This window comes from Micromys minutus (assembly GCF_963924665.1).
Source record: "Micromys minutus genome assembly, chromosome: 10".
Lineage (NCBI taxonomy): Eukaryota > Metazoa > Chordata > Mammalia > Rodentia > Muridae > Micromys > Micromys minutus.
In genome coordinates, this window is record NC_137979.1 from 4,013,572 (window position 1) to 4,024,074 (window position 10,503).

Genomic DNA, 10,503 nt, shown 5'->3' on the forward strand with positions numbered 1-10,503 from the left:
CCTGAGACTAAGAAATGTACTAGTCAGAGGGGGAGGGGGGAGGGAGAGGGAGGGAGAATAGGGGAAGAGGGGAGAGGGAGAGAGAGAGAGACAGAGAGACAGAGAGACAGAGAGCTGGTTTCTAATACTGTACAAATCATGGGGTGGGCATCTACGTACAACATTTGCAGCATTTTTACAGTGGAAGTCCTAGGAGTTTGCTTTTTCTTTAGCATGCCAAAGGCACATTTCCACAGCCCCAAGCTGGTCACAAAGCTTGGCATCTTTCCTACTCCGAAAGGGCAAAAGTACATTAGATATCTGACTCTCAGTATTTGACTCTCAGTGGAGAGGAGTGGAGAGACAGTCTGCACTCTGTTTCTTTGCAGTGCTGGGATTAAAACCCGGAGCCTGAGCATGCTAGGCAAGTGCTAGATCCATGGGCAACACGCCCAGCACCCATCCCCCCCCCAGTGTCTCTGTATATGCACCCAAATATGTATGAAATCAACCTGAGGTGTCAATCTCCTCAGTAAGCTGTTTCATCTTTGTTTTGAGACAGGGTCTCTTATTGGTCTAGACCTTGCTGATTCACCAAGCCAGGTTTGCCAGTGAGCCCTAGGGATCCACCTACCTCTTCCTCTCAAACGCTGGGACGACAAACAATGCCATCACTCCTGGCTTTTTTAAAAATGATTCCTACACATTGCTTCACACTTAGGTCCTCAGACTTGTGCAGCAAATATATTACTAACTGAGCCATCTTTCCATTGAGTGTGTGAATCCTCTTAGTGGCTAAGTCATTTGTCAGTCTCAACTCAGAAGAGCTTCCCCCAAGGAATTGGTACCCATGTCTCTCCTTAAGTAGAATCGTGACAGGTGCTAATATAATAACCTTTAGATTAAGAAGGCCAAAGCTCCCTGGGCTCTTTACAAAAAGCTCAGCCAAGCAAGCACCAAAGGAATACTGCTTGCATACAGAACTCTGCATGGGAACAAATCCAAATAAACAAAATGTGAACCTCTTGGTTCCTGTACTCTGATATATATACATACATACATACATACATACATACATACATATGTATATATATATATCTCCTTTATATATATATAACCTTTTCCTTCTGTCCCTTTTGGAGGTATCCCAGAACTACTTCCAGAGATCAGGAGGACGTTAGGTGTAAGTGTGAAAGTAGGGCTGGCACAGGGACAAAACTCATTGTTTAAGCTTAGCTCTATGGCAACAGGATACTGGAGCTGTTGAGAATTATTGAGACAAGTGATAATGAGATCATTCCCATAATCAGGTCACATGACCTGGAGCAGGTTGACATACCGTGGGGGGCGAGGGTGGGGGGAGAAGAGTTTACCACTAGTCAAAAGGTTCTAGTGGGAAAAGATAATATTCTCCTTTTTTATTGGATATTTTATTTATTTACATTTCAAATGTTACCCCTTTCTCAGTTTCCCGTCTGGAAACCCTCTATCCCATCCTCCCTCCCCCACCCACCCACCCGCTTCCTCCTCCCTGCCCTGGCATTCTGATACACAGGAGCATTGTGTCTTCCCAGGACCAAGGGCCTCTCCTCCCATTGATGTCCAATAAGGCTACATATGTGGCTGGAGCCATAGGTGCCTCCTGTGTACTCTTTGGTTGGTGGTTTAGTCACCGGGAGCCCTGGGGTGAAAAGATATTCAAAACTGTACTGACGCCCTTTGGCCGATTCATCTCCTCTGCCTGTACAAGGAAGCTCTCTAATGCAAGAGCCAGGGGACCGGGCTCTGCTCAGTAAGTGCGAATGAGGGAAGGCACTTAACTTCTGGGGGTGGCTACTGGTTCCTGGAGATGCTACTTGGAAAGTGCCTTCCTTCAGGGCATTACCTTCAGCAGCTTCTGTTCTTCCTTGGGCTCTAAAGCCTAGAGAGGTTCAAGAAGGATGGAATAAATCTGCCCCCTCTCCCTGCAGCCCAAAGGCAACTCAAAAGAGAAATGGCCTTTGCTCACCTGAACCTGGGCTGGCAGCAGCCTCTTGGTCATGTTTCTCCCTCTGTAGCTCCTCCTGAGAAGGCACCTGAGGCAGAGAAAGAAGCTGAGAGGTCCTCATCCTGGCTGCTCCCCAGCCCTCACTGGTCCAGACCAGGCTAGAAAACACCTGCAGAGGAGCTACACAGCCCAAGCTCCTCACACAGCAGGGAACCTGGGCATGAGTGCCAAAGCCAGAAGTAGGCAACATTCAGGTGTTTTCGGGCCTGTGACCTGTCCCCTAGAGGTTATGAATAAAGATGTACTGAACTAAACGGTCACAGCAATCAAGTCCATTATTAACAAGGTAAAGGGCACCATTGTGTGCAACTCCAGGATGGAAGAGAACAGCACAAACATTCTACATATCTACATTTGGACGCTGCAAGGGAAAGAAATGATTGCAGAATGCATTCCCTTTTCAGACTCCACCAACTAGAAATTAGTCTGCTTTTCTTCATGGGCCTTTGCCTCTGGTCAAAAGAATTACCAAAGTCACTTAAGTTCTCTCTCTCTCTCTCTCTCTCTCTCTCTCTCTCTCTCTCTCTCTCTCTCTCTCTCTCTCCCTCCCTCCCTCCCTCCCTCCCTCCCTCCCTCCCTCACTCTGGAGGAACTCAATTTAAATTTTAGAGAAACGGGGCTGGAGTTGTAGCTCATAGAGGGCAGGATATTAACCTGTCCTGGGTTCCATACACAAAATCCTTCTGCTCTTTTCCAACAGTAAAACCTTAGAGCAATGACACAAGAAAAAGCAAACCAAAACAAACAAACAAAAATTGAGCTGTGGAGTTCATTGTAAGATACTGTCCAGCACTGAAGACTGAAAGAAACGAAGATAGGAAGTTTCATTCAGTTGGAAAGCCTGCAGGCGATCTGTTCAAGGCTGACCTGACTTCCTAACCTGAAGCCGGAGACTTCCTTGACAGCTGCTCGAGCCGCTGGACCTGGAGTCAGAGCCTGAGGCCCGCACCTGCGGCGGAGGCCTCTTCATGCTCCCGCCAGGCCCACGGCCCTACCCCACAGGCTCCCCCCAGTGCCAGCTCTACCAGAAAGCCCAAAATAAGCTCAATGCCAAGAGTGGGTACGACTAGGCTTAACTACGCGTGCGCTAGAGCCACCTGATTTCCATTCTGGACTACATTTCCCAGAAGGCACCGGGACACTCTCACCCACCCACCTGTACCGTGCAATGAGAGAGACAGGCGCCTAAAGACTGAGAGTCAGCTTTTCAGTTGCCACCAGATTTCAGGTTTTTGTGCAGGCTTCATTCATAATTACAATGGTAATACTACCAAAGAGGAAAAAGGGAGTGTGCACTAGAAATGTAGAAGAATAAGGCTCTGGCTGCTTAGTTTCAGATAGCGAAAAGACTGCCCTCTTTCATTTTTTAATAGAAAATCATGCTTTTTCTAGGCTACAAAAGATACATAACATACACAATTTTTCATTTCTGGCTCATTCTTCAATATTAAGCAAATAAATGCCATATTAGTTATTATTGCCATGGCAACTCAGAGTTTTCAGGGAAAGCAAACAGGTAGAAATATTTATTCATGATTTGAGTTGGAAATGTCTAGCTCTTTTTACAAAATTTTGATCCCTGTTTTTGCCCACTGTAAAGGCTCTGATGAATGACAATTCGGCCTCAATTAGATACAAATTATTTTCTCTAGGTAGCAATTAACATGAAAGATTCTTTAAGGAAGTCCAGAGGTGCAGAGGATTTGGGGGAGGGAGGCACACAAGATAAGACTGGTGTGTGAAAGGAAGAAAGCCAGCAAAGGCCATGTCACAGTGTCCCAGGAGCCAACTTCAAGGGCTACTGCTGAATCAGAGTGGGAGTGTTTCATCATCAGAGGACTCTGCCAAGATCAGAAAGTCGCCAAATGCTGTAAGATTCTATCTTGCTTCTATCCCTGTCAAAATATACCAGAAGCATTCCTACCCTTCCAAAACAAACAACAACGACAAAACCCACCAAACTACCAACAGACAAGGCATTCAATACACATGCGAAAACATACCACTGTGGTTTAAGGATTATTTTGACTACACACTAGGTGTGGTACTTTCTAAGAAGATCCCCAGATGGCTAAACTTTTAAGTCATGAATGAAGTAGATATTACCAAATTGCTTTTTCAGCATCCATTTAGATAATCATGTTTTTCCCTTTAATCTGTTAATGTAGTGAATTACAGAAATACATTTTCTAAATCATTACATTCCCCAAATCGTTAATCCGCTAAAGTACATCTCTGGGCCAGACAAGACCGGTTGTGACAGCTTTGGCTCTGTCAGTTTGCAGACGTTGGGCTGGTTCTTTCTGTCCCTCTGCTTCTTAGTTTGGCCTGAACATCTCTTTTATTTTTTTATTTTACCCACAATTAATTTTATGATGTGCGGTGTCATTTTTCTCCTATTGTGTGATATTTTGTGAACAGAGAAATTCCTTTGTAGCACGGTTGAGTATCTCGGGTTAGTTTGTGGTTCCGCAGAAAGCGTCACATGAATATTTTCTGTGGTGTAAGAGGGCCTTCGAGCTGTGTGCTGACTCAGCAGACTGAAGTCCAACCTGAAGGAGTGACGTGTCGTGTCCTTCATCTCCCGTAGCCCACGGTGTCTCCTGTTCTCCAAGAAATGCTGTGGCCATGTCTTTCTTACCCCGCAGTGCTGAAATGGAACTCAGGGCTTTTTGCATCCCAGGCAGGCACTCACCCATGGAGCTAGTTTTTTTTTTTTTTTTTTTCTTTATAAATCAGGATCTTGTTTTGCATTAATGTGCTGCTTCCAAATCTGCTTATGGCTTAGTGGGTTGTTTTACTTTCATCCCCCTCAGACTCCCAGTTTCTCTTTAGGAGTTTCACACACAAATTTTCAGCATCAACACCGTTTTTGTTTCCGATATTATTACTGTTGTTATTTTGACATTGACCTTTCTCTGGGCTCCAGCTGCTGTTCTTTCTTCCTGCCGGACATTAGCATTGCTTTTCTGCACTCTTTATTCAGGTTTCTGCCCACACATCCCCCACCTCGCTGTATATTCAACTGGATATCCCTATGCAAATGGCTAAAGCTGGGCCCAACCTCCTATTAACTCAAAAATCCCCTCAACGTGGATCAAAGATCTAAATGTCAGAGTCAGAATCATAGAACACCAAAAACAAAACCCAGGAGCATAGGTGATATTTAAGTGACCATTTCTATTGCTGTGATAAATGACTGTGACTAAAAGAGATGGGGGTGAGGGGGGAGCAGGGTGGGGAGAAAAGGTTTGATCCCAGCTTAGAACTGAGAATTTAGAAATAATGGTCACATTCCATCAGTGAATGGAGTCAGAACAGGAACTGAAGGCAGGAACTGATGCAGAGGCCATGAAAGAAGCTGCTTCCTGGCTTGCTCCTTGTGTCCTGCTCAACCTGCTTTCTTGTTGTCTCCCAGACCACCTGCTCAAGGGTGGCACCTTCTCTAGTGGACTGGGCCCTCCCACTTCAATCGCTAAGAAAATGCCCTACAGGAGGGATTTTAAATTGAGGTCCTCTCTTCCCAGAGAGGACTCTCATTAATAAAAAAAATAACCAGGACAGGTATAGATCTTCATGACTGTGGAATTGCCTGTGAGATTTCAGATGTGCTACCCAAACACAAACAATAAAAGGAAAATATGATTTGAATCTTAACAAAGTTAAACTGTTATGTATTATGAAGAAAGTAAAGATACAACCCACAGACAGGAGCAAAAATCTTTGCAAGTCATATGTTTAATAATCCAGGCTTTACACCCTGACAAGAGGACGGGTAGCCCTATTGAAAAGGGACCAACAGATTTGAACAGCCATCTCTTCAAAGAAGATGTACAAACAGGCAAATGCACATGAAAGACGCTCAACACCCTTGGCCACTGGGGAAAAAAGCAAATGGAAACAGGGAACTCTTATGGCGGAAAATCTCCAACCCAAATAAGCCCGTGCAAGAAAAACACAACTCAATTAATATGAATACAAGCTGCGCCCAGATTGGGCAGCTCTGCCACTACACTACTCTATCCCCAGCTTTGAGATCCCTTGCAACTTGCTGTTTCATGGACACAAAAAAAGTGACACGAGAAAACTGCTAGAGTCTCAAGTCGATGGCTGCGGTGGCCCCTACACACCTGCCGAGAAGTGAGGGGCTTGTCCAGGCCTGCTGGCTTTCTCTCTAGGTTCTAACCACACTCAAGGCAGTGGCTTGGGCCTGGGGCCATAGTGACGTCCCAGTGAGCTCCCACTGAGGGCCGTGTCTAAGTCTGTGGCTACACAGGGGAACGGACTGGCGTCCGCTGCTCATGTTACTACTAGAGAACATGGGGATGGGATGTCCTGGTCAGGGACACTTCTGGGGTCCACATGGATGTTCAGGGACTGCATAACCAGCCCCACCCCACACTGGATGTGGTACTCTGGACAGCTGTACCCATCTCTCACAAGTGGCAGCACTTCGGAGAGTGGCCAGGCAGCGCAGTGGAGCTGCTCCTGGCTTTAAGGGTGCAGATGAGACAGCTCCGAGCATGTGAGTGTGGGAGAGCCGGTCCTGCCGCCTGTCTGCCATGGGGTGGCACAGGTGCAGATGTCTCACACACACACACAGACACACACACACACACACCTGCAGTGTCCGGGAGAGGAGAGAGCTAGTGGACCCTCATTGGCTGTTGCACTTGGAGGAGTGGCCTTGACCTCACCTGGGCAATACTGTCCATGGATGTGAGGGTGTGAGAGCCGGTCCAGCCCCTCACAGGCCGCAGCACTTGGGAAAGTGCGCCCTGAACCTTGACAGGGAAGCTCAGTGGCGCTGGCTCTGGAGGAATGGGTGCAGGCGAATCATCCTGAGGGTGTGAGAGCAGGAGCGCTGACTCTGTCCCCTGCCGATGGGTGACATGAGGGCATTGACTGGCCTGCTGGAACAGGGCGGAAGAGTTCCGGTGGTGTGGATAAGGGAGAGCTGGCAGGCTGGCCAGCTCAGCTACCACCTGGACTAGCCCATTCCAAAACTGATATCATCTGTGAACAATTGGGATGCATGAAAGGGACATCCCTGCTAGTCCAAAACTACAGGATCTCCATGGCACAAGGCAACAACAGGACAGCCTGGAGGAGTCTGGATGAGGATCCAGTATTGACGGTGTCATAAAAGCCAAAGACGTCAACCCAGACCATTGACTCATTGCAATGAACAACTTCAAGTGAAGATGTGTGGAAACACTGTGGGACACACTGTGACATGCTACAGCTTCCACAGTGAGATGTCTTCTATACTTTGTTTTATTGGTGTGTGTGTGTGTGTGTGTGTGTGTGTGTGTGTGTGTGTGTGTTATTTTGGGGAGAAGTTGCAAGGGCGAAGACAGGATATGAGGGGATGGAGAGATGAGCAGAGTTTGGTGCATAATGTGAAACTCACAAACAATAAAGTTAAAAAACCTCAAAAAATAGTGTTAAACAGCATCAAAACAGAGTCTACTTGCTGTTTTACTGTGTTTCATCAAGCTAAGTGGCTTTCCGGGAGAGAGTATCTCTTCCTCAACCCCCAGTTTCATACTACTGGAATATAAAGTTTCCAAGAGTAAGCTATGAATCTTGGGCCTGTAAATTATTTCTAAACTAATATCTATTCAAAACAATGAACTATAGGGAAAAAAAGAAAACGTCATCTATACGGTGCTTCCCTCTTGGTGAGCTGTTTCCCTGGCTGCTGCTTCTACCCTGTGGCGGCAGCACTGAGTGCTCATAGTTGACACGTCAGTCTTTACACAGCATATTCACGTGGCAATCCAGGCGAAGAGCATTTTTGATGGTGCAACGGTGTATTGAAGGAAGCTTGCACAGGGGAGGCATCAATGAGTGTTAATGGCAGATTGTTCTAAACAACCCGTCCTGCTAGCAGTGAAAGGTCTACAGTTGCCTTGGGTTTGGAAGAGAAGCCTAGTGGAAAGGCGGGCTGTTAAAGCAGCAGTGGGATGAGGGATGAGGTGGTTGTTCGTCTTCCTGTTAATTCAATAGACTTAGAATCACCCGGGAGACACATCTCTGAGTGTAACTGTGAGGGGCTCTCCAGGAAGGTTAAACTGAATGGGAAACGCCCACTCTGAGTATGCATGGCGCTCTAACGGAATACAAACGGAAAAGAAGTAAGCTGGCCGGGAGCGTGAGAATTCATCTCTCTTTTCTTACTGACTGTAGACACGATGTGATCAGCTGCCTCACTCTCTTCAGCAAACCCTGCTGTCATGAATGACTGTGTTCCCTCAAACTGTAAGCCAGAATATCTCACCCTGCTGTCACGGTGGACTGTGTTCCCTCAAACTGTAAGCCAGAATATCTCACCTTGCTGTCATAGTGGACTGTGTTCGCTCAAACTGTAAGCCAGAATAACTCTATATCCCTTTTCTTGTATCACTTGTTTTTGTCAGGTGTTTTGTCATAGCAATGAGAAACATAATCAATTTGGATTTAGTTATACATGCTCTACACTGGTCCATGCAGAACACTGAGGCCTAGGTCGACATTCTCGGATGCAGACACTGTGCTTTTCAACATCCTTGTGCTAGAGACTGTAAGGAATGCTCCAACTCGCCTGCCTACATGTTTTCTAATAGTGAGAAGGTGGACAATTCACAGCACTCCTAGTCTAGAGGTTAGAAGTTTTGATGCCATCCATTCATTGAACCATCAAAGGTATATTTTTAAGTTAATTCTATTTGGATGTGCATGCTTTCTCTCTCCCTCCCTCTCTCTCTCCCTCCCTCCCTCCCTCTCTCTCCCTCCCTCTCTCTCCTTCCTTTTCTATCTCTCTATCTCTCTCTCCCTCCATCTCTTTCTCTCTCCCCCCCTCTCTCCCTCTCTCTTCCTCCTTCTCTCTCTTTCTATCTCTCTCTCCCTCCATCTCTTTCTCTCTCTCCCTCTTTCTCTCCCCCTCTCCCTCTCTCTCTCCCTCCCTTTCTCCCCCTCTCTTTCTCCCTCTCTATCTCTCTCTATCTTTCTCCCTCCCTCCCTCCCTCTCTCTCCCTTTTTCTCTCTCCCTCCTTCTCTATCTCTCTCTCCCTCCATCTCTTTCTCTCTCCCTCCCTCTCTCTCCCTCTCTCTCTCTACCTCTCTCCCTCCCTCTCTCCCCCTCTCCCATCTCTCTCTCCTTCCCTCTCCCTTCCTCTCTCTCTCTATCTCTCTCTCTCCCTCCCTCTCTCCCTCTCTCTCTCTCCCTCTCTATGTCTCTCTATCTCTCTCTCCCTCCCTCCCTCTCTCTCTCCCTCCCCTCTCTCCCTCCACCTCTCTCTCCCTCCCTCTCTCTCTCCCTCCCCCTCTCTCTCCCTCTCTCTCCCTCCCCCTCTCTCTTTCTCTCCTTCTCTATCTCTCTCCCTCCATCTCTCTCTCTCTCTCTCTCTCTCTCACACACACACACACACATACACACACACACACATATGCACACACACACAATATAAATACATATAACAATATCTTAAAAGAATGAGATTGGTAGGAAGACAGGAGAGTCCGAGAATGTAGGGAGCTGTGTAGGGAGAAGCTTACAGTGAGATGAGCCACGTTTGGAGACCATCTCGGTAGGTACAGAAATGCAGAGCACAATGAGACAGAAAAGAACAGTGTCAGCATCTGCAGTGCTCTTGTCGGGAGAGGGTGTTCTAGAGATGCCTGTGTGCTCTTCCTCAAGCCTGGTGCAGCCGGAGAGGAAGCTTGCCTCCCAGCCACAGACTACACAGTTTCACAACCTGTCAGACCACCTCGCAGGAGAGAATGGATCCCAAAGGCCAGAACCACTTTGTTATGCATGTCCTTTTCTGTTTAAACCTGAATCCCTGAAGACCCACCTGGTGTGGTCCCTGGACCTCTTTGTTCCTCTTCGAAGTGTAATCTCTTATCTTTGACTTTCACTATTTTCTGTCTCTTTAATTGGCATATTGAGGATGAGTGGCCAAGCTGTTGCTGGGTGAGACACAATTTAAAGACAGTCTAGGGGAGAAACAGACCCAGGGAGCCAGAGAGGCAGAGAGGGAAGAGAGCCCTTCCTCCACGCTCAGGCTTTGGAGTGGGTCTCTGCTCCCTCAGCCCTCCCCAGAATCCTTAAATCCTCTAGGCTGAAGCTCTAATTTTACAGCTGTCACAGACTGGTCCTGCTAGCCAGAGGTTGGCTCAGGTAATCACCACGAGGGAGGTAGCCTAGAGTGCACTGGGGTGGGCCTAGGGGACGAGGTGCCCGAAACTGGGGGTAGGGGTGGGTAGGGGGGAGGAGCAGGACGGGAGGGGTGGTGAGGACCAACGACAGGATTTTTCAGGGAGAATGAAAGCAACAGCCTGGAAGCCTGGGCCAGTCACCAAGTCACCAACTTTTCCTGAGCTCTCGGTGTCTGGCCAGACTCCCGAAGTGGCAGCTGAGCTCTGAGTGTCCGCTGCGTCGGCTGGCGCTCAAGGCGCCTCGGTAACGTCTTTTCCCGCAACCCCCGGAGCAG